General features: G+C 41.4%; 1 pseudogene; it reads left to right on the top strand.

The window, feature by feature from the left end:
- LOC145391116 (uncharacterized) overlaps window positions 1-3,540 on the top strand; it is a 70,425-nt pseudogene extending 66,885 nt beyond the window's left edge.
- The last annotated feature ends 17,084 nt before the right edge of the window (window positions 3,541-20,624 follow it).

The following is a 20,624-nucleotide window of genomic DNA, read 5'->3' as shown; positions in this document are numbered from 1 at the left end:
GGTGACAATGGCCAGCTGTAAGCACACCAAGCTTTGTCAGTGACTGGAAGTGAGTTTCGACACTAAAACTCATTTATGTATGGAGGTACCCCAGTGAAATATTCTGCCCAAGAATCATGACCCTAATTTAATTATCTTCGGAGCCTTAACACTTCATGCGAGCAAGATCATAATTTTAGTGTACTTCATATTTTCTGCACTTGATGACCTTTGATCCCTGACCTGGCGGATACAGGCCATGCATGTACAAAGCACACTTGTAGTATTCATTAACGTCTATAAGAATGCAAAGTTTCATTGGACTCCATCCACTCACTGTGGAACAAGGGAACTTGGAATTCGCAGAATGGTCCACCAGAGGTACAACTTCTAGGTGGCACTGCCAGCAACTGGAAGTGAGTTTCGACACTCATTTTTGTATGGAGGTAATCCAGTGTAACATTCCATCAAAGAATCATGGCCATGGCTTAATAATCTTTGAAGCCTTAGTATTTCACGCAAGTATAGTCGTGATTTTAGCTGTTTTCACCGTTTTTGCATTTTTGACCTTTGATCCCTGACCTGGCCAATGTAGCACATAGGTGTACGGTAGAAAGTTTTAGCACTGGTCAGTGTTTACAAAGCGTGCAAACTTTCATTCAATTCCATCAAGCTGCTGGGGAACTAGAGGGGCATTTTTTGAAAACCAGTACTGGTTGTTAGGGACACTGAGGCCAATCTCCGCAGGGTTGCCACTCGAAAACTAGAGGAAAAAGGGGAAAAACGGATGGCAAACTTCCTATAGGGAATGACTTCAAGAAGTCAGAGCTTTCTACGCCCGTTAGTAATGCGTCTGGAGCTCAAAACGTGAAAAGTATGAAAAAGTGGGTTTTCAGCCGTTGCTAGGCAATGAATAGTTGCCTAGCAACCAAAATCCCGCAGACACAACTAGGTCTTAGACTGGTCATTGTATCCAAGTTTGGTCGGAATCGGTTAATTGTGAATAGTTGAAATGCCTGCCACAATTAAGCAAGACGTATACAAGAAAGAAAACGTGACTAACAAGAGCAGCATGGAGCTGGCGAATAAATGGATTTTTGCGGATGGTTCCACTCGCCTCACATCTCGAGTAGCTTTATGAAGGTCGGTTTGTTTTCATCAGATGGAACTAGGCCACACCTGAAACCCAGATGCTAAGCCGTAGGTGCATGGAATTCAATGAAGTTATGACGCAGGAATGAGTCCCCTTGGTTACTAGTCAGATCATCCCTTCAATATGCGTACATCTGTCCATCACTTCACTCTTGAAGCCCAGATACTAAATAGTTGTTGTATGGAATTAATTGAGTTTTAGTTGTGAGGCAGGAATGAGTCTCCTTGGTTACTAGTCAAATCGTTCCTTCAATACGACTTCTCTTGAAGCTCATACTGTCCTTGGTTACTCATCAAATCCTCCCTCCTCTATGGCTACATTTGGGCATCAACGGGGATGAAGTGGGATCGGGAACTTTCTGCCTATATAAAATTCTACACACACACACACACACACACACACACACCACACACACACACACACACACACACATATGTGCTTCACCATTTGATATGAATGCCAGTCCGTCGGGAGCTCACAGTCTATGAACGAACAATACAATTTTCTTGTCTGCCTCCCACAACACTGTCTCTGCCTCGCAGTAATACGTCTTTACCTCACAAAAGAGCCACATTTCTCTCTCTCTCTCTCTCTCTCTCTCTCTCTCTCTCCTGCCTTTCTGCCTCCCCCAAACCACTGCTATCCGCCTTGCCACCGCGTCCCAAACGGCCGCGAATATCGTAACATTTGATGAAAACTTCTACACCACCCTATAAAAATACCCTGTAAACGTGATTTTTATGCCCCTGTGCGGTGACTGTGGCCTGTTAAATCAAAGTTCCGCATCGGTTTCTTTGAGTGATGGGCAATATGAAACCTCGTCGGCAGCTGCTATCCCCCCCCCCTCCTCCTCCTCTCTCTCTCTCTCTCTCTCTCTCTCTCTCGCTCCTGTGCAGTGACTGTGGTCTGTTAAACAGGGGTCGCGTATCGGTTGCTCCAAGTAATGGGCGATGTGGAGAGTAGACGGTATGGCTCGCTCTCTGTCTATCATTCCTTTTCACGCTTCCCCTTTCTTCTAAACAATTTCTTCCTCCCTTTTCTTCTTTCTCTCCTCTGTCTGTCTCTTCTTTGCCTGTCTGTCTGTCTATGAGATTTACATAGGACTAAGGCATTTACATACATGTTTTCTAACCTGTGCTTCTGTTACTACAGCATATGTTGATTGTGAACACCATGAAGCAAAACCTGTAGTGTCATAGGCAATATACACCATAGACTGACTTGTGGAATATCTCATGTGGGGGAATTCTGGTGCAGACACAAGTTTTATTACGTGTTAATACACACACACACACACACACACACACACACACACACACACACACACACACACACACACACACTCGCTAATCATCTATGTATCTGTATCTATGTATAGGTGGAAATTTCCCGTCATGCTCCTCCTGATACAGTACCATAATGATGTATATCGGAAATTTATCTGTATTTTTTGTTTATATCAGACTGACCTGGAGTTTAATTAGTTTTCCAATAATTAATCTGTGCTTTTCGTTTAACTGATATTTCTTTTTAGAATAAAATTTATCTGTAGTACAAGCTTCCTTGTAGCAAAATTTAATTTACAGGAGGTTTACCTGTGGTTTACTAAAAATTTACCTGTAATTTACATTCAGCCTAATTTACCTGTAGTGTATGTCAAATTTACCTGTAATCTAATTAAAGTTTACCTACGGCAGGGAAGCGACCTGCGGCCATGCAACACGGCGGCACCCATGACGACGGCGGAGGCACGGGAGGAAGCGGCGGCGGCGGCGGTGGGGGAGGTGGAGGCGGGAGCATGAACAGCGGCAGCCTAACACTATGTTCCCTTCACCCCGTCTTGCTGATGGCACTGATGGAACTAGTGGTGGGGTAGCACTAGTACACACACACACACACACACACACACACACACACACACACACACACACACACACACACACACACACTCGCTAATCATCTATGTATCTGTATCTATGTATAGGTGGAAATTTCCCGTCATGCTCCTCCTGATACAGTACCATAATGATGTATATCGGAAATTTATCTGTATTTTTTGTTTATATCAGACTGACCTGGAGTTTAATTAGTTTTCCAATAATTAATCTGTGCTTTTCGTTTAACTGATATTTCTTTTTAGAATAAAATTTATCTGTAGTACAAGCTTCCTTGTAGCAAAATTTAATTTACAGGAGGTTTACCTGTGGTTTACTAAAAATTTACCTGTAATTTACATTCAGCCTAATTTACCTGTAGTGTATGTCAAATTTACCTGTAATCTAATTAAAGTTTACCTACGGCAGGGAAGCGACCTGCGGCCATGCAACACGGCGGCACCCATGACGACGGCGGAGGCACGGGAGGAAGCGGCGGCGGCGGCGGTGGGGGAGGTGGAGGCGGGAGCATGAACAGCGGCAGCCTAACACTATGTTCCCTTCACCCCGTCTTGCTGATGGCACTGATGGAACTAGTGGTGGGGTAGCACTAGTACACACACACACACACACACACACACATATATATATATATATATATATATATATATATATACAGGCATGATCATCATCAGCCATTGCAAGTCCACTGCTGAACAAAGGCTTCTCTCAACCTTCTCCACGAATTCCTTGACTGAACCATCTCCGCCAGGTTTTGCCTGCGAACTTTTCAGTCTCATCTCTCCATCTCCTTCCTGGCCCTTCTCAGTTACGCTTGGTGTCTCTTGGATCCCAGTCCATCAACCTCTTGCTGCATCGATTATCCCTTATTCTTGCTGCATGACGTGCCTACTTCCGTTCCTGTTCTTTCATAACGTCTACAATAGCTTTGACAGTCAGTTCTCTCACTCAAGATGATCTTTTCCTGTCAAAGATATTCCCAACACTGACCTTTCCATTGCTCTTTGAGAACATATTAGTTTGTTTTCTATTGATTTTGTCTACAATAGCTTTGACAGTCAGTACTCTCACTCAAGATGATCTTTTCCTGTCAAAGATATTCCCAACACTGACCTTTCCATTGCTCTTTGAGAACATATTAGTTTGTTTTCTATTGATTTTGTCGGTTTCAAGATCTCACAACCGTACACCTTGGCTTGAATCAAACATTTGTTTTATACTTCCCGTTTCATTCATACTGGCAAGCTGCTTTTCATTATGTCCCAGTGTTTATCAAAAGCTTTTCATCCAGTTGTAATGTATCTTATTTCGCTATCACTGTTTTTCGTTAGTTTTAATATTTGCCCCAAGTAACTGTACATCTCAACTTCATGATTTTTTTTTTTTTTATGACACTCTTTGGTGTATTAGGATCAAACATTACTATATGCTTACTCCGGTTCATCTTTGGCCCTACTCAGAGGCATTCTCTATTTAGGTCATTTAACATTTCTTATTATGTCTCTCCTGTTTCTGAGATTAGGACAATGTCATCTGCAAATCTTAAATGGCTTAAGTTTGTTGCATCCATATTTACTCCTTTGTTCTCTCAATCTAGCTTTCTGTAAAAAAAAAAAAAAAAAAAAAAAAAAAAAGTTTTGAGGGCATGCCATAAATAATACTGGTGAAACCGTCACACCCCGAAGGAAACCTTTCTAAATGTTATTTTTTTTTCTTCTGAGTCTTTATGTAGCTTAATTGTAGCAGTTCCCTCTTTATTATTATGTTCTCGAGCAGTTTTACAATGTTCTTATTTACTCCTTGTTCCCACGATGAATGTATAATTGTTATGTGCTCCACTGAGTTGAAAGCCTTTTCATAATCGACGAAACCTAAGCACAACTGCTTATTATATTCTGTAGTTTCCTCAGTTAGCTGATTCAGTGTGTGTACAGTAGATGATCAGTAGTCAAATACCCGCATCGGAATCCTGCCTACTCATGAGATTGGTTTTCTTCCAAACTTGTTATTCTGTTTGTAAGAACTTAAGTGATGAGTTTGTCAATAACTTATAAGTTAATTGGTCGATAGTTACTGAGATCTTTTGAGTCGCCTTGCTTATACTGCAAAATAACTATTGCATTTCACCATGTTTTGGAGTACATTGAGTAAATATGTGGGCAAGACCGCTTTGAACTTTTCCTCCTGCATCCGACAGTATATCTGCTATCATTCCATCTTCTGGGGCCTTCCCTCTTTTCATACTTTGAAGGAAAATGTTTACTTTGTCTGGTGTTACCTCCGGTATTGTACTTTTGTCAACTGAAAAGTTAGCTCTCGGTACTACTATCTCTGATGCATACAGTTCCTTGTAACATTCTTCAACTCTCTTCACCTTCTTCTCTCTGCATTCAGTGATTTCACCATTTTTCTTTTTCAATAATACAAGTTGTTGCTTTCCCAGTGCCATTTTCTTTCGGACCAGTTTCAGACTTCTTTTTTATTGGTTTCTCTGATCATAATCATGTTTCTTTTTCGTTTTCCTCCTCTGTCTCTTGCTAAGCTTATTTAATTCTGCTCTTTCTATTTCATCTTTCTTTGTTCTTACTTTCATCTCATTTTTTCTTTTCATTAGGTCGAGGGTCGTTTTTGAATACTTGTTGGCTTTGGTTGTATTACCTTTCCCTACTATCTCAGCTGATTCCCTTATCAGTTTTGCAAGTCTGTTACTCAACTCATCAATGTCACACTCAGCAAGACATAGAGGAAGAAACACACACACACACACACACACACACACACACACACACACACACACACACACACACACACACACAAAGCAGTATATTCTCATCAGCACAAGTGGTCAACAAACTCTCTCATCAATCTGTTCGATTATCTCACCTAGTTTAAATAAAGGAGTACAGGGTGACCCAAAATGAATGCAGCCCATTAAAGTGTGTGTCATGTATATAAGTGATAAGAAATTTGCTTAATTTTTGCATTCATGTTGAGTTGATAACAAAATAGTCCTGAAAGTTTGGGTTCTGCAGTTCAAATGGTTTGTATTTATGACCTTTCCAAAATGTATTCCAAATGACCACCTCAACATCGCAGGCACTCCAGAATGCGATGCACACTTTCTTCTCTCAGGCCATGTCAACAGCAAAGACAATATTTTCTGGGGCACAGCACCACCAGACGAGGTTTTCCAGAGTCCATTGCATTCAGCAGAATGAACAACATGGGTGGCCATCTCAAAGCATGGCATCATTGGACTTGTTTGTTCGAAGATGAAGAACAGTCTGTTACGATGAACACAGAACAATATCTTGAGGTCATGCCGAAATTTTGGACGCCACTAGTAAGACGTAGGGGTATCACTCGTGGGATTAAGGAGCAAGGTTCCAGCAGGATGGGGCCATCCCACACACTTCAGACCAAACGTTGATGTGGCTGCGGCAATGATTTGGGGATAGACTGATTAATAGGAGGTACCACCATGAGTGGGCCCCACACTCACACAACCTGAAACTCCCAGATTTCTATCTGCTGAGATATCTGATGGATCATGCTTGTAAAAATCGCCCCTAGACAATCAGAGACGTGAAAACAGAAATCACAACCAACATCAGACCTATCCCAAGAGAGGAGTGTGTCCGTATAATTGACAATTTCGTGCGTCGCATTCAGGAGTGCCTGTAACGTCGGGATGGGCATTTGGAACACATTTTGGAAAGGCCATAAAAAGCAGACCATTTGAAATGCAGAACCCAAACTTTCAGGACTGTTTTGTTATCAACTCATGTTAACATGAATGCAAAACTAAAGCACATTTCTTATCAGTTGTATAAATGACACACACTTTTATGGACTGCGTTAATTCTGGGTCACCATGTGAAAGCACGGCCACTGAAACTAATGCCGAAGACTGAATTAATTGATCGTGTATTTATCCTTTATTAACCTCTTCAGCCTGGACGTGTTTTATATAGGGTGGTCCTTAAATAGCGCTCCACTAGAAACTCACCCTATGGTATTTCGTGTTGTGGGTACGGCTCAGTTTGCTGGTGTGGGTGTGGTATTAATAGATGGAAATGAGGAGATTATGCAGAGTAGACACTGATAACTCTGCCTGGGCCGTCCCCGCAACACAGGAGAAGCCAGCCGGCGGAGTGTCTGAGCAGCGTTATAAATGAACCAGCCTATATTCTTCCAAGAGATGATTTAATTTACACAAGTGAGACTTTTTGAAATGGAGGGGTTAGATACAGCCTTCATTAACCCCTTCAGTACGAGGGATTTTCTGAGTTACCCACTTCACCCCCATGACCTAATTTCTATTTCTAGACGATTTTACTCAGCTTGAGACTGGAGGGAGGTTAGATACAGCCTTCATTAACCCCTTCCCTACCAGAGATCCCGCCACGAACTTGCATAAAAATCGTCTGGAGAGAGCAGGAATAAAAATGTAAAAATACATCTTCGGACTGAAGGGGTGAAAAAATGGTCCAAGAATGGCGAGAATAGAAATAAAAATAAATAAAAATTGGGTATAACAGTAAAGAGGCTAACTTACCATCCATTACATTATTTTAATCTGGAGCTTTTGAAATCTGTTGTAATTTTTGTTTGGCGTAAATGTATTTGGTTTTGTGTATATATAGCCGTTATGTGCATAAGAGTGAATGTACAAAATAATGTTCTATATATATGCTGACCTCCCTGTTTGTATATGCATGTTCACATAAGTGTGATTGGCTGCTGTGGTACGGTATGCTATGCTATGCTATGGTACCGTGTGGTGCGGTCATTATACCAAATATATTTATAAAGAAAGTCTTTTATTCGAACAACCCATGTTTACTCTTAGGCTATTTACATCCACCAGCATAAAAATAATCATCATTCATCATCATCCGGACCTTTCCCACCCAACAACAGTAATTATAGCAATTATTATATAATTATTAATTATAACAATAATTATAGCAACAGCAGATCCTACGAGAAATCAAACACTGTCCTATTCATAAACACCAAAGGAATCACGAAGACTCAGTGATATAGAATAGTTCATACACACTTCTTTACACAACACTGACAGAATCACAACATCAAACAAAACTTAAAATTTAATAATCAGGTCTGTTGTAAGTAAAGTAAAAGACTCGAATCAGAAAAAGACTCGAATCAGAAAATGAGAGGTGCTTACAAGGAGAAGAGAAGAAAACAGAAGGGAAGGGTGTGAAGCAATCCTCAGAGTGATTTTGTGTTCCATTATTTTGTGATATGTGTTACTGATGATGAATGCAGCGTTGAAGTAAGGCGTGAGCCGATTCCATACTAGATTGGTGAAGCATCCATCGAGACACAGAAATTCTGCATTATTCTGACACACACACACACACACACACACACACACACACACACACACACAGATGCATCATATAATTCAGCTTTTCAGTTCACTCGTCACAGGATTCTGCACATTTATATGAAGAGAATTTACATGAATGAAATTCGAGAGAAGAAATGTAGGAAAATGGAAAACAAAAAAAACGTGCAAAGTATTAGAAGTGTGTGTGTGTGTGTGTGTGTGTGTGTGTGTGTGTGTGTGTGTGTGTGTGTGTGTGTGTGTGTGTGATGAAATTCCACCCACAAATAATTCACGCATTAAACTTGTCATAATCCTCCTTATATCTAAATCTTTAATATTCCTAATGCTGATTAATATATTATAAATGCAGCTTCACTTTCAATAATTTCTTCTCATTAAGTTCATCTATGTTCCCCAGTTGACTTTTGTTGACCATAATTTTCCTAACAAATTTCACCATCATTTGGCAAACTTCAGTCGAGTTCATAATTTTCTCATTTTTTATTTTTTTATTTTTCAAACTTCCGATTTATTACTTCACTGATGTCTGCCATAAAATGTAGGGATATTTGTTTATACATTCCATGATGATAAAATAGAAGGGTAAAAACAGCATCTCTTCTGTCAGAGAAATATAAGACTTCTGTAGAAGACCCAACAACTGCCAAAGGTCAAATACTTCTCTAGCATCAAATGCGGGTAAAAGCTGTCCCGGTGATAAACACTAAAGCAAACTTCTCCCTTTCACAAGCAAAAACAAATAAAAGTTAACGAGACAGGCAAATCAGTATAAACTCTTTTCAGTCCCATTAAAAAAATCCCATTAAATGTTGTTATGAAGGGGGATTTGCCAGTTAGGTAGTCTCGTACTTTCGAGACGTTTTTCGTACCGTAAGTTCCGGTACGAGTCAGAGTTGCCAGTTTGCCTGTTGTTTGTGAGCGTTGTTATTTCGTAAGTTAAACATTCTTTAATTTTTATGATCTTTTTCTCCATAATGATTTATTTAAGTGATTGTTTGTTAAATTACGTAATTTAAGTTCGTATAGTAAATAATTTAGAGTGTTATGTAATGTGAGACAATTCTGCATGTTTTGAGCTGTTTCCGAGTTGACGATGTTTCCCATCGAGAGTAAACACGAAGTTTCGAGAGTAATGCACGCTTTTATAAGACTGGGTAAAGATTATTATGAGTTTGTTCGGGTGTCAAGTCAGTTTGAGTGAAGTGCGGTCGGTTTTGGTTTGAGTGTAGTGCAGTGTCAGTGAAGAACTGAAGATTGTATATTTTTGGTACTTGTGAAAACAGTGGCAAACATTGTCGGGTTATTGAAGTTTGTATATCACTGGAACTTGAGAAAACAGTGGTGTCAAGCATTAAGTGTAATAACTGTGAAGTGTTGTTCAGCATTAAGTGCAATAGCAGTTCGTAAAGTGTGTATAGCTCCAGTGCTTGTGAGAACCGTGAAGTGAAGTTGGAAGGCATCAAGTGGAATTACTTGGAGAATAAAGACAATGAAATTTAAGAAGTCAGTGTTTTTTTTTTTCGCCTCAGCTGATCTTGTGTACTGTACACCTTAAGGCTTACCATAGGAAGAACAACTCACTGGGCAACATCCTTCCTGTACTGTACTACTGCTGTTGGAGCCTGTGGCAGTGTGGGGACTGGGACGTAACAATATAATACAGCCAGCTGTCCTATAAGGCGCGATTCTAGAAATCGGATATCGTACAGTAGAATGCAGGAGGCGCTGTGTATGTTTCAAAATCATGCTATGAGGAAAAGATGCATACATCAAGGATTGTCAGGCGATGATGTCTTGCCATGACATGTCAGCATGGTGCGTCGTCACTAGTCTCCCATGCATCCACTTTCCTTGGCGGGATTGGAGACAACATAAGGGCGCTCCGGGCAACAATGGCACAGTGGACCCCTGGTCACTGTGCCCTTTTTGCCCGAAGGAGCACCTGGTCTGGCTTCTCCGGCGTGGCTCGCTCTGCTTCTGTGGGAAAAAAATGGCACAGTGGCATAATGGTGGGGGTGGGGGGTGTTCCATGTGCTGCTGTTGCCCAGGGCCGCGGCTCACTCTGTTCCTGCTGGCAAACAGGGCACAGAAGCCAGGGGTCCCCTGCGCCGTTTTTGCTTAGAGCGCACATATGTTGTTTCTGAGCCCGTCAAGGGAAGTGGTTGCTGGAGACACTGTTGTAGTGGATGCAGGTCGTGGTCACTAGAATCCACTGAGCATTTCTTCTCCACTTGAGACCACCCTTTCCCGGTACTGTGACTATATTCATGCTCAGTGTGTTTTTTTTTTTTTTTCACCTAACCCGGCCCCACCAAGCCACCGAAGCATTCAAGGTGAGAACTATTGCAGTGTTTGTACGTTATGAAGTCTTTCTTAGGTAGGCAAATGTCCTGAAATAATCATGAAAATGACCCAAAACGGTGAATTTGGGGCTGGTTTGGGTTCCTTGAAGCCCTTTAGTATGTAAACATAAGGTTCCTGTAACGCAGTGCTTTCTGGGTACATTATTCCCTCCTTATTGGAGAGGGCTCTGTAATTTATGCAGAGTTAATAAGTTCTGGTGTAAGTGAAATATAAGTATAGGGCAGAGAAACTACATATGCATGCAAATTGAAGAGCAAAGAAGACAAGAGAACAGAAGAGGAATGAAGAGAAGAGAAGAGACGAGAATAGAAGAGAAGAGAAGAAACATGAAGAGACGAGAGCAGACGAGAAGGCAAGAACCGAAACATGGATTATACGTGAGAGATTTTGTTACAGTATTGTGTGAAATGTATTACGTTGGTGCCTGCAGGGTCAAAGTGAGGCGTCAGATGACACATAGTAAGTGAAGGAAATTATTTACAATAATTTTTACTTTTGAGAGAGAGACAGGTATACAGATAGATAGATAGAGGGAGATACAGATTACCCCCCCACAAAGAGAGAGAGAGAGAGAGAGAGAGAGAGAGAGATGCAGTGTCAGCTTCTCAGATCTCTCATCACTGGATGCTGCATATCTTACATTCAGCAGCATTGAACAATATCATAAGAATTTGTATGACTGCACTGCGAGAGCAGAAGCAAAGGAAAAATGGACATACAAATGTGCAGAATTTCAAAGGCGTGTGTGTGCCTTGTGTATGTTTGTTTGTGGCCTGTGCATGCAGGTAAGTGTGTGTGCAAGTGTCTGATGTGTGACTGTGCCAGTGAATGTGCATGCATGCGAGCTAGCATGTGTGCCTGGGTGTGTGTTAGGATACCGTATTGTTACGTCCCCACACCACACTGCCACAGGCTCCAACAGCAGTAGTCCAGTATAGGAAGGACGTCGCCCAGTGAGTTGTTCTTCCTATGGTCAGCCTTTAGGTGTACAGTAAACAGGATTAGCTCAGGCGTCGTAACAAACACTGGCTTCTTAAGTTCACTGCCTATATTTTTTAAATAGTTACACTTAATGCTCTCCAACTTCACTTCACTATTTTCACAAGCACTGGAGCTATACAAACTTTACTAACTGCAATTACACTTGATGCTTGACAACCTTCACCATTTTCATAAGTACCGATGATATACGAACTGCGAAAACACTCCACTGTTTTCACAAGTACCGAAAATATGCAAACTTCACAGCACTGACACTGCACTACGCTCAAACTGAACTGAAAACCAACTCAACTTGTTCTAGTCTCCTTCCCATCCGTATATAAGCTTGCATTGCTCTAGAACTATTTAGCACAAGCTTGACAGGGCAACAGGTAACAGTTACCAACTCGGAGACATCAAAATATGCCAGAGTTTTCTTACATTACATAACACTGTAAATTATTTTATACTGACTTAAATAAAGTTATGTAATTAACAAGCAATCACATAAATAACATATAAAGAAAAAGAGCAAAAAAAATAATGACTAACTTATGAAACAACTACATTCACGAACAGCAGGCAAATTGGCAACTCTGACTTGTACCTGAACCTACGGTAAACATTGAGAAGCTTCTCGATCACCCAACTGGCAAATCTTACTTCTTAACATACCCCCTCCCTAGTCCTTGGTCGTCCCAACAAAACACCACAGTATATACAAACATAAACCTTAATCCTAATGAAATATCTACCTATACACAAAACAATCTCTCAACTTATCGGATCTTCCTTTATGCCGCTTCTGATAATGTCATTGTTTCTCCACACAGTCCACTCCTCTTGCAAGGTCTTCCTCCTCTTCCTGATTCATGTATTCCCTAGGGAAACTGTTACCATCCTCTTGCACTTCAGCACCCTGGTCCTCTTCAACATCCTCAGTTACGGGAGAGCACAATTCCTCGGAGACGTCCCAGCTATACTGTTCTGGGCCATGGTACTGCCACAGACGATTCATGTGTACCACCTTTGGACGAGACTTCCTGCCTCCCGAAATTCGATACATTACATCTGATAGGCAGTCCAACACAGTGTAAGGCCCATCTCGTGGGCTCTGCAGCTTCGGTGACTGTCTGTTCTTTCGCTGGGGATTGTATAACCAAACTTGGCCACCATCCTTGAAGCTCACCTCACATGACTTGACATCATATGTACACTTCATCACCTCTCCTGAAAACTCAAGGGCTCATCGCACTAGATGATTAACCTCAGGCAACCTTTCCTGAAGGTGCATCACACAGCCAGTGGTGTCTGTAGGCAGCTCTTCCCCAGGTCGTCTTTCAAGTAACAAGTCAATGGGTAAGCGTAACTTATGGCCCAACATAGGTTTTGCAGGTGTGTAGCCAGTGGACTCATGGGATGCAGAACGATATGCCATCAGTAACGCAAGTAATTTCTGGTCCCATTCTGTTTGTCCATCACCACAGTACTTGGCCAGTTCTTGGTCCAGTTGAATTTCTCCACCATCCCATCTAACTGTGGCCTTACTGGGGTCATCCTAGTCTTCTTGATCCTCAATAACTTGCAGCATTCACGGAACACAGCAGACTCGAAGTTTCTACTCTGGTCTGAATGTAGTTTTTGTGGCATCCCAAAATGACAGAAAAACTGGTCAACCAAAGCCTGAGCAACAGTCGCTGCCTCTTGATCAGAGATGGCATAGGCTTCTGGCCAATTTGTGAAGTAGTCCATGCTGACACACATATACTGGTTTCCTCTGTCAGTGAGTGGCAGAGGTCCAGCAATGTCCACCGCGACTCTTTCCATCGGTGCCCCCACTTGGTACAGCTGGAGAGGGGCACAACCACGTTTCTTGAGTCCTTTCTTGGCACAACACACATCACAGGCCTGACACCACTCTTCAACATCCTGACGCATGCCAATCCAGGAGAGTCTCTGTCGCAGCCGGCTTAGAGTTTTCACTCCCAGGTGCCCAATAGTGATCTGGTTATGGGACTCATCCAAGATCTCAGACCTCATCTTCTTCGGAACCACCAGTTGCCAATACTTGCTGAGGCCATTGGGTGTCTCCCACTGATGCACCAGTAGTCCGTTGTTCAAACGAAGAATGTGCCACTGACTCCTGGTCACAGGGCTTAACCTGGAAACTTCTTCCCAAGATGGTCGCACTGTACTCATACGCAGCCACTCTAGCACTGGTTGTAAATCTGCATCCTCCATCTGCATCCTCTTCAGGTCTTCTTCATCTGACGCTGGCCCTGTCACTGTAGTACGGCTGCATTTCTTGATAAATTCCTATTCCCACGACACTCCTTGCCGTCTGTTCTTTTGCCTTCTCACACACTCTTCATCAAGGTTCTCCTGCATATCCTCAGAGTTGGGGCTACTTGGGAAAAACTGGCTTGTTGTTGCCTCTCGTCACTAACCCTTCACTAATTTATCCTCATCTTTCTCATTTGGACACTCATGGCTAAAGTGTCCCACCTCACCAATGTCCAACACCCATTTGTTGCAATCAGGGATTTCCTTGCACTGTTCCATTCTTGCTCCTTCTTCTATTTGTAACAATCCACCTTCTTGTGTCCCAGCTTCCTGCAGAACCAGCAACATCCTCTGATCTGTTCTTTCTTCCATTTTTTGCAATCCACTTTCCAATGTCCTGGCTTTTCACAGTACCAGCACCTTCCTTCACAATTTTCCACTTCCCGTACCTGCGCCTTTCTTGCCATGAATCATGCACTGTGACCTGCCTGAAAAGTGGCTGTACTGGACCTGATGTAGGACTCAAATTCTAGAGTCCTGGCTAGTGCTTCTTGCATGCTTCTTGGTTGTGCCTGCTTCACTTGCACTTTCAACTCTGCAATGTCAAGAACATCGATGAACTGGTCCCTCAGAAGAATAGCCAACAGGTTAGGTGCAACTCCAGGGTATGCCTTATATGCCATACTCTCCAGTGAGCAAGCTGCTGTAGGGATTCTCCTCGAGCCTGCACAAGGCTCCGGAATCTTGCTCTGTAAACCTCAGTCTGGTACATGGTTCCATATCTGCTCTCCAGCACTTCTACTAGGGACTGATAATTGTTCCTCTCCATCACTGACATCTGGCCCAGAATTTCCTCAGCAGCATCCTTAAGCTAGTAGCAAGCTGCAATGCCCTCTGCCTATCATCCAAACCATTCTGATCCGCAAGTAACTCAAACTGTGCATGGTAGGCTTCCCAAGATACTCTACCATCAAATTCCTGAGGTTTCGTTTTAATTGGACCCTGTTATAGCCATGCACTTCACTGGTTTGGGGCCCCCAAACTGGGGCATCATAATTAAGTCCAGGACTAAACACTTCTGCATTCTGATTATTCAACCCTGTAATGCTATCTTTAGATCCTTGGGATCCATCAAGATTCACCACACACTGTCCATTCCTTTCATATGCTCCCTGTACACTAACCTGAGGTTCAGTAGCGCAACATTTCTCTACAGCCTCAATTTTCTCAATAATTATCTTCACATGGTCAACTACATGCTTCAGCTGGTTATCTACATGCTATCTGCATTCCATCACTATTTCCTCACTAACTGCCTTCAACTGCTTGTGTACATACTGTTTACACTCCATCACATTATTCCTTACCTCATGCTTTTTCTGCTCAAGCTTGGCATATACTTCCTCCTTAAGCTGTTGCTATTCTTCCTTCATTTCCCCAATGAATGGATCTAGCTGTCCTTGCACCCTCAGTTGTGTTTGCCTCTGTTGCTCCTGTAATGCCTCCTGAAGCTGTTCATAACGTTCTTTCTGTTCTTCATTCTGTGCCTGCAACTGTTCTTTGATTTCATTCCTGAGTTCTTCACTTTGGGCCTGTAATTGTGTTTATCTTCTGTGCCTGTAATAGCTTCACAATCGTCGCAATGGACATTTCCTCCTCCAGCCCAGCTCGAGACCTTGTCTGCACACCTCCTGCTTCCATGTCGAAGGTTTGACTCACTGCAGCACTGAATCCCACTTCTGAAACCAGTGTTATGCCCCTCCCCCCACACTGCCACAGGCTGCAACAGCAGCAGTCCAGTATAGGAAGGACGTTGCCCAGTGAGTTGTTCTTCCTATGGTCAGCCTTTAGGTGTACAGTACACAGGATCAGCTCAGGTGTCGTAAATAAACACTGGCTTCTTAAGTTCACTGCCTTTATTATTTAAATAGTTACACTTAATGCTGTCCAACTTCATTCACTATTCTCACAAGCACTGGAACTATACAAACTATACTAACTGCAATTAAACTTAATGCCAGACAACACTTCACTATTTTCACAAGTACCGATGGGGGAGACGGCGGCTGAATCGGTAGAGAGGCGGCCTGCAGTCCTAATGGACCCAGGTTCGAATCCCGTCTGGGGCAGGGAACAGTTTAAGGATTTGAATTTCATTAAAAGCAGACTTTCCTGATCTACCAGATGACTCGCCGAGATGTCGTAAAAATACCCCCGCTAATACCAATACACCAATCCTGTATGAGACAACCCTAGCATGTATTCAATATGGACGGTGGGTGTTAGCGCCGAAGTGGTGACATGTGGAGGTGTAGGAGGACTACTGGGCCTTGGGATAGGCTACTGCGCCCGAGATATAGGCCCTGAAACCTTTGCCTAGTGTCGGACACATTAAATATATATATATATATATATATATATATATATATATATATATATATATATATATATATATATATATATATATGAACTTCGATAACACTTCACTATTTGCCAACACTTCACAGTTTTCACAAGTACCGAAAATATACAAACTTCACTGCACTGACACTGCACTATACTCAGACTGAACTGAAAACCGACTTGTATTGCTCTAGTCTCCTCCCCATCTTTATATAAGTTTGCTTTGTCCTAGAACTATCTAGCACAAACTCGACAGGGCAACAGTTATCAGTTACCAACTAGCAGACATCGAAACATGCCAATTTTCTTATATTACCTAACACTGTAAACTATTGAGCATACTGACAAATTAAATTACATAATTAACAAGCAATCACATAAATAAAACATTCTAAAGAGAAAGAGCACAAAAATTAATGCCTAACTTATGAAATAACTACGCTCACAAACAGCAGGCACACTGGCAACTCTGACTTGTACCTGTACCTACGGTAAACGTCGAGAAGCTTCTCGACCATCCAACTGGCAAATCACGCTTCTTAACAGTATCATTAAAAAAGATTATGTGGCAAATGTGGTCAGAACCTGACTTCCATTTTGACATTCATTCAAAGGCTGCTAAATATAATATCAAAGCCACATCTCTCAACAATTTCCTTTCAGTAATTTCCTCCAGGTTCCCCAGTGCACTGCTCTTGACTATATAATTTCCCTTAAAACTTTCGCTTTCACTTGGCCAACTTCTTAATGGTTCACTAATAATTACCACATTGAATCAGATGCCTTTATTATTATTTTTTTTAGTTATCTGTAGGATTTTTTATGCTGCACTTTTTTTTTTTTTTAAGTATTGGGGGGAGGGGGCTATGTACATCCTTTAGAAAAACTCCCATGCTGAATAAAATCGCTTGCAACTATCAAGAACTAGAAAGGGCCCATCAAGCGCATACCTCCGCCAGTGCCATTCAAAAAGGATCCGGATCCGGATCCGTGGATGTGGGATCCAGATCCGGATCCGCCCCCAAATTTTATCAATTCTTTCTTGGTTCATGGCCTACCTTTCCACAAAATTTCATTGAAATTCATTAAAAACCTTTGGAGATATTGTGCTGTGTACTCCGGATCGTGATCCGGATCCGGCCCAAAATATAATAATTTCTTCCTTGGACCATGGCCCACCCTTCTACAAAATTTCATCAAAGTCCGTTCATAACTTTTTGAGTAATCCTGTTAACAGACAAAGAATGTGGCAGACAAACAGAATAACAAACCAACTCAGAGTAAAACAGAGCTTTATTTGCGGAGGTAGTAAAAGAGAAAAATATGTCATTGGTCTGAAGGACTCAAGGCCTGCATCGGTATACTTCAGACGTTTTGAGTTTCATGGGGACATTTGTTATAAAAACAGGCAAACTTGAATACATAATTCCGCTGAAAGAAAATGACACTGTAAAACACTATCTCTTCTCTCACTATAATAAATAAATAAATAAATAAACAATATAATAAAATAAATAAATAAAACTAGGCTGCCCAACATAAGTGACTGACAAATTGAACTTCTCTAATATGAAAATTATAGTAAATGCTGATCCTTTGAGATATTATGCATTCCATTCATTACGCTGACGCCTTTACATATTCTTGCTGCCTCAAGCAATGAAAGCTGTGTCTAACCCTTTCAGGCCAAAGGTATCATTAGCTGAATCAAACTGCTTAAACATAACAAGAATTAGATGGAAAATACGTCATTGGATTGAATTGATTAAGCGCTGAAACAAATCGCCTTTTTTCTCGAACATAACAGAAATCGCTGAGACTAAACGATACAGGGAAGGTTTATATAAAATTCTCTTGCATGCTCCCTTTCCAAAACCATAAAAGAAATCACCAACATTCAGCAACATAGGAAAGTCAGTAACAAATTTTCGTACGTCCCCCTCTTCTCAGACGCAACAGCAATCACCAAAACTACACGATACGGAAAAGATAATATGGAATGCTCTCGCAACAATAACAGAATCACCACAACAAGTACAATATAAAGACTCTATAGCTAGTTCCGCCATCAGTAAAGCAGCAAGTGTGGCCGAATAGAGTAAATGTGGTTGGGAAGAGCAGATTGTGGCAAGCGATGATAAAAGTTGTCCAAAAGGTGCTATACCCATACTCTGTCAGACGCCTTCACGAGCTGGCACCAATATAGTTGAGCGGTTGCCCTGCCTGGTTATACAAATGAACATAGGAACATAAGAAGAGAGGATAACTGCGGTAGGCCAGTTGTTCCATGCTAGGCAGCTCTTGAAAGAGTAACTAGAATGAGATAACAATTAGAAAGAAGAAGGCTTTCCCCCGCCCTCCAAACCCTCCATCCGAAGCCGGCAGGAAAAAGTCAGAATGAACACAAAGCAGTACAAAAAAAGCTATCGTGGACATTTTATAAGAAAATGTGAAAGGAGGAATGGAGAATATCATAGTGTAGCCTGAAAAGGAAAAAGAATGAATTGGTACTGGTTATAAGATATATATTTTTTTCAATCATCATCATCATCAGCATCAGCCGTTGAGTGTCCACTGCAAGACCGGCCTATCCCTACCGAAGCAGGGACGATACAGCCAATGTATCTCTACCCAGTGGCTTAGGCTGTCTGGCAGAGACTGCATGTAGGGTGAGAAGTACTTGGGAGTGTAATTGTAATGTTGGAGTGGCTTTGGATGTGTGTGTAGTCTGTGAACTAAGTGTAATAGGCCCGCCTTGTGCAAGCATACTAGTATGCGATAATGCGACACTGGTTCAACCACAGCACCCCTTATGTCGCCAAAGCAGTAAGTTTTTACAACTCTGGCGGGAGGCGAACCCGCGTCCACCAGCGTGCGAGACGCACACTCTACCAGTGTACCACAGAGGCTCTTTTTTTTTTTTTTTTTTTTTTTTTTTTAATACCCACTTCCTATTTGTCATATGCTTATCTAGCCTATGTCTGAAACTCTCAATGGAAGGGGCAGCAAGTACATCACTGGGCAGCTTATTCCATTCGTCTGCTACTCTGTTGCCAAACCAATTTCCTTATTAAAACGAACTTTAGTTTGAAACCATTACTTCTAGTTCTATCCTGCATACTCGCTTCAAGTACCTCGCTAATATCTACCTTATTTAATCCCTCCATCCACTTAAATACCTCAAGTAAGTCTCCCTAACTCTACGCCTTTCTACTGAGTACAGATTTATTCTTTTTAGTCTGTCTTTCTATGTAAGGTTCCAAATATCATGTATTATTTTTGTCATTTTTCTCTGTACATTTTCTAACGAATTTATATCCATTCTATAGTACGGACACCAAAATTGCATGGCATAGTCTAATGTGGCCTTACTAATGCTAGATAAAGTTGCAATATTAATATAGATGTCCTGTTGCTCATGCTTCTCGAAATGAATCCTAGGACCCTATTTGCTTTATTTCTCGCATTAATTCACTTTTCTTTGGTTTGAGGTCTTTACTAACCATAACTCCCAGACCTCTCTCGCTTTCCGATTTCCTAATTTCATTGTTTTGTACGTTGTATTTACTATCTAGTATCTCCAGTGGTCTTGTCTACGTTAAGTACGTTACATTATTCAAAGTTTATTTCCATTTGCCGATTTTTTTATCATTTGGACAGTACGTCGAGGTCTTTTGTAAGTTAGGGCAATTGTCAGTCGAGTTAATGATACGCCCTGTTTTTGTGACTTCGGCAAATTTGCTAATATTGCTAGTGATTCCTAAGTCTGGATCATATATATATATATATATATATATATAGATATATATATATATATATATATATTTGATAATTAGGGACCGAGTACTGATCCCTATTGGACACCGCTAATCCCCAACCCGACTTATTTCCATTTATTAAAACTCTCTGCTTTCGTCCCTTCAGCCAGCATTCTATCCATTTTAAGATATCACCTCTATACCGTGTAGCCAAACCTTTTTAAAAAGCCTTTCGTGTGAGACCTTATAAAAAAATGTATTAAAGTCCAGGTAAACAATATCGTAAGCTTTATCACTCTCTCCCAGCTCATAGACCCCCGAGAAGAATGACATGTTTGTGAGGCAGGATCGTCCTTGCCTGAAACCGTGCTGACTTTCATTTATAAGACTGAATCATTCTAAGTGTTCCCTAATTTTATTTGCCAAAA

Source organism: Coenobita brevimanus, chromosome 17 (genome assembly GCF_032717465.1).
Source record: "Coenobita brevimanus isolate Jiangsu-jjx chromosome 17, ASM3271746v2, whole genome shotgun sequence".
Taxonomy (NCBI): Eukaryota; Metazoa; Arthropoda; class Malacostraca; order Decapoda; family Coenobitidae; genus Coenobita; species Coenobita brevimanus.
The sequence above is the reverse complement of the archived record's forward strand: the minus strand, read 5'-3'. Positions and strand labels throughout refer to the sequence as shown.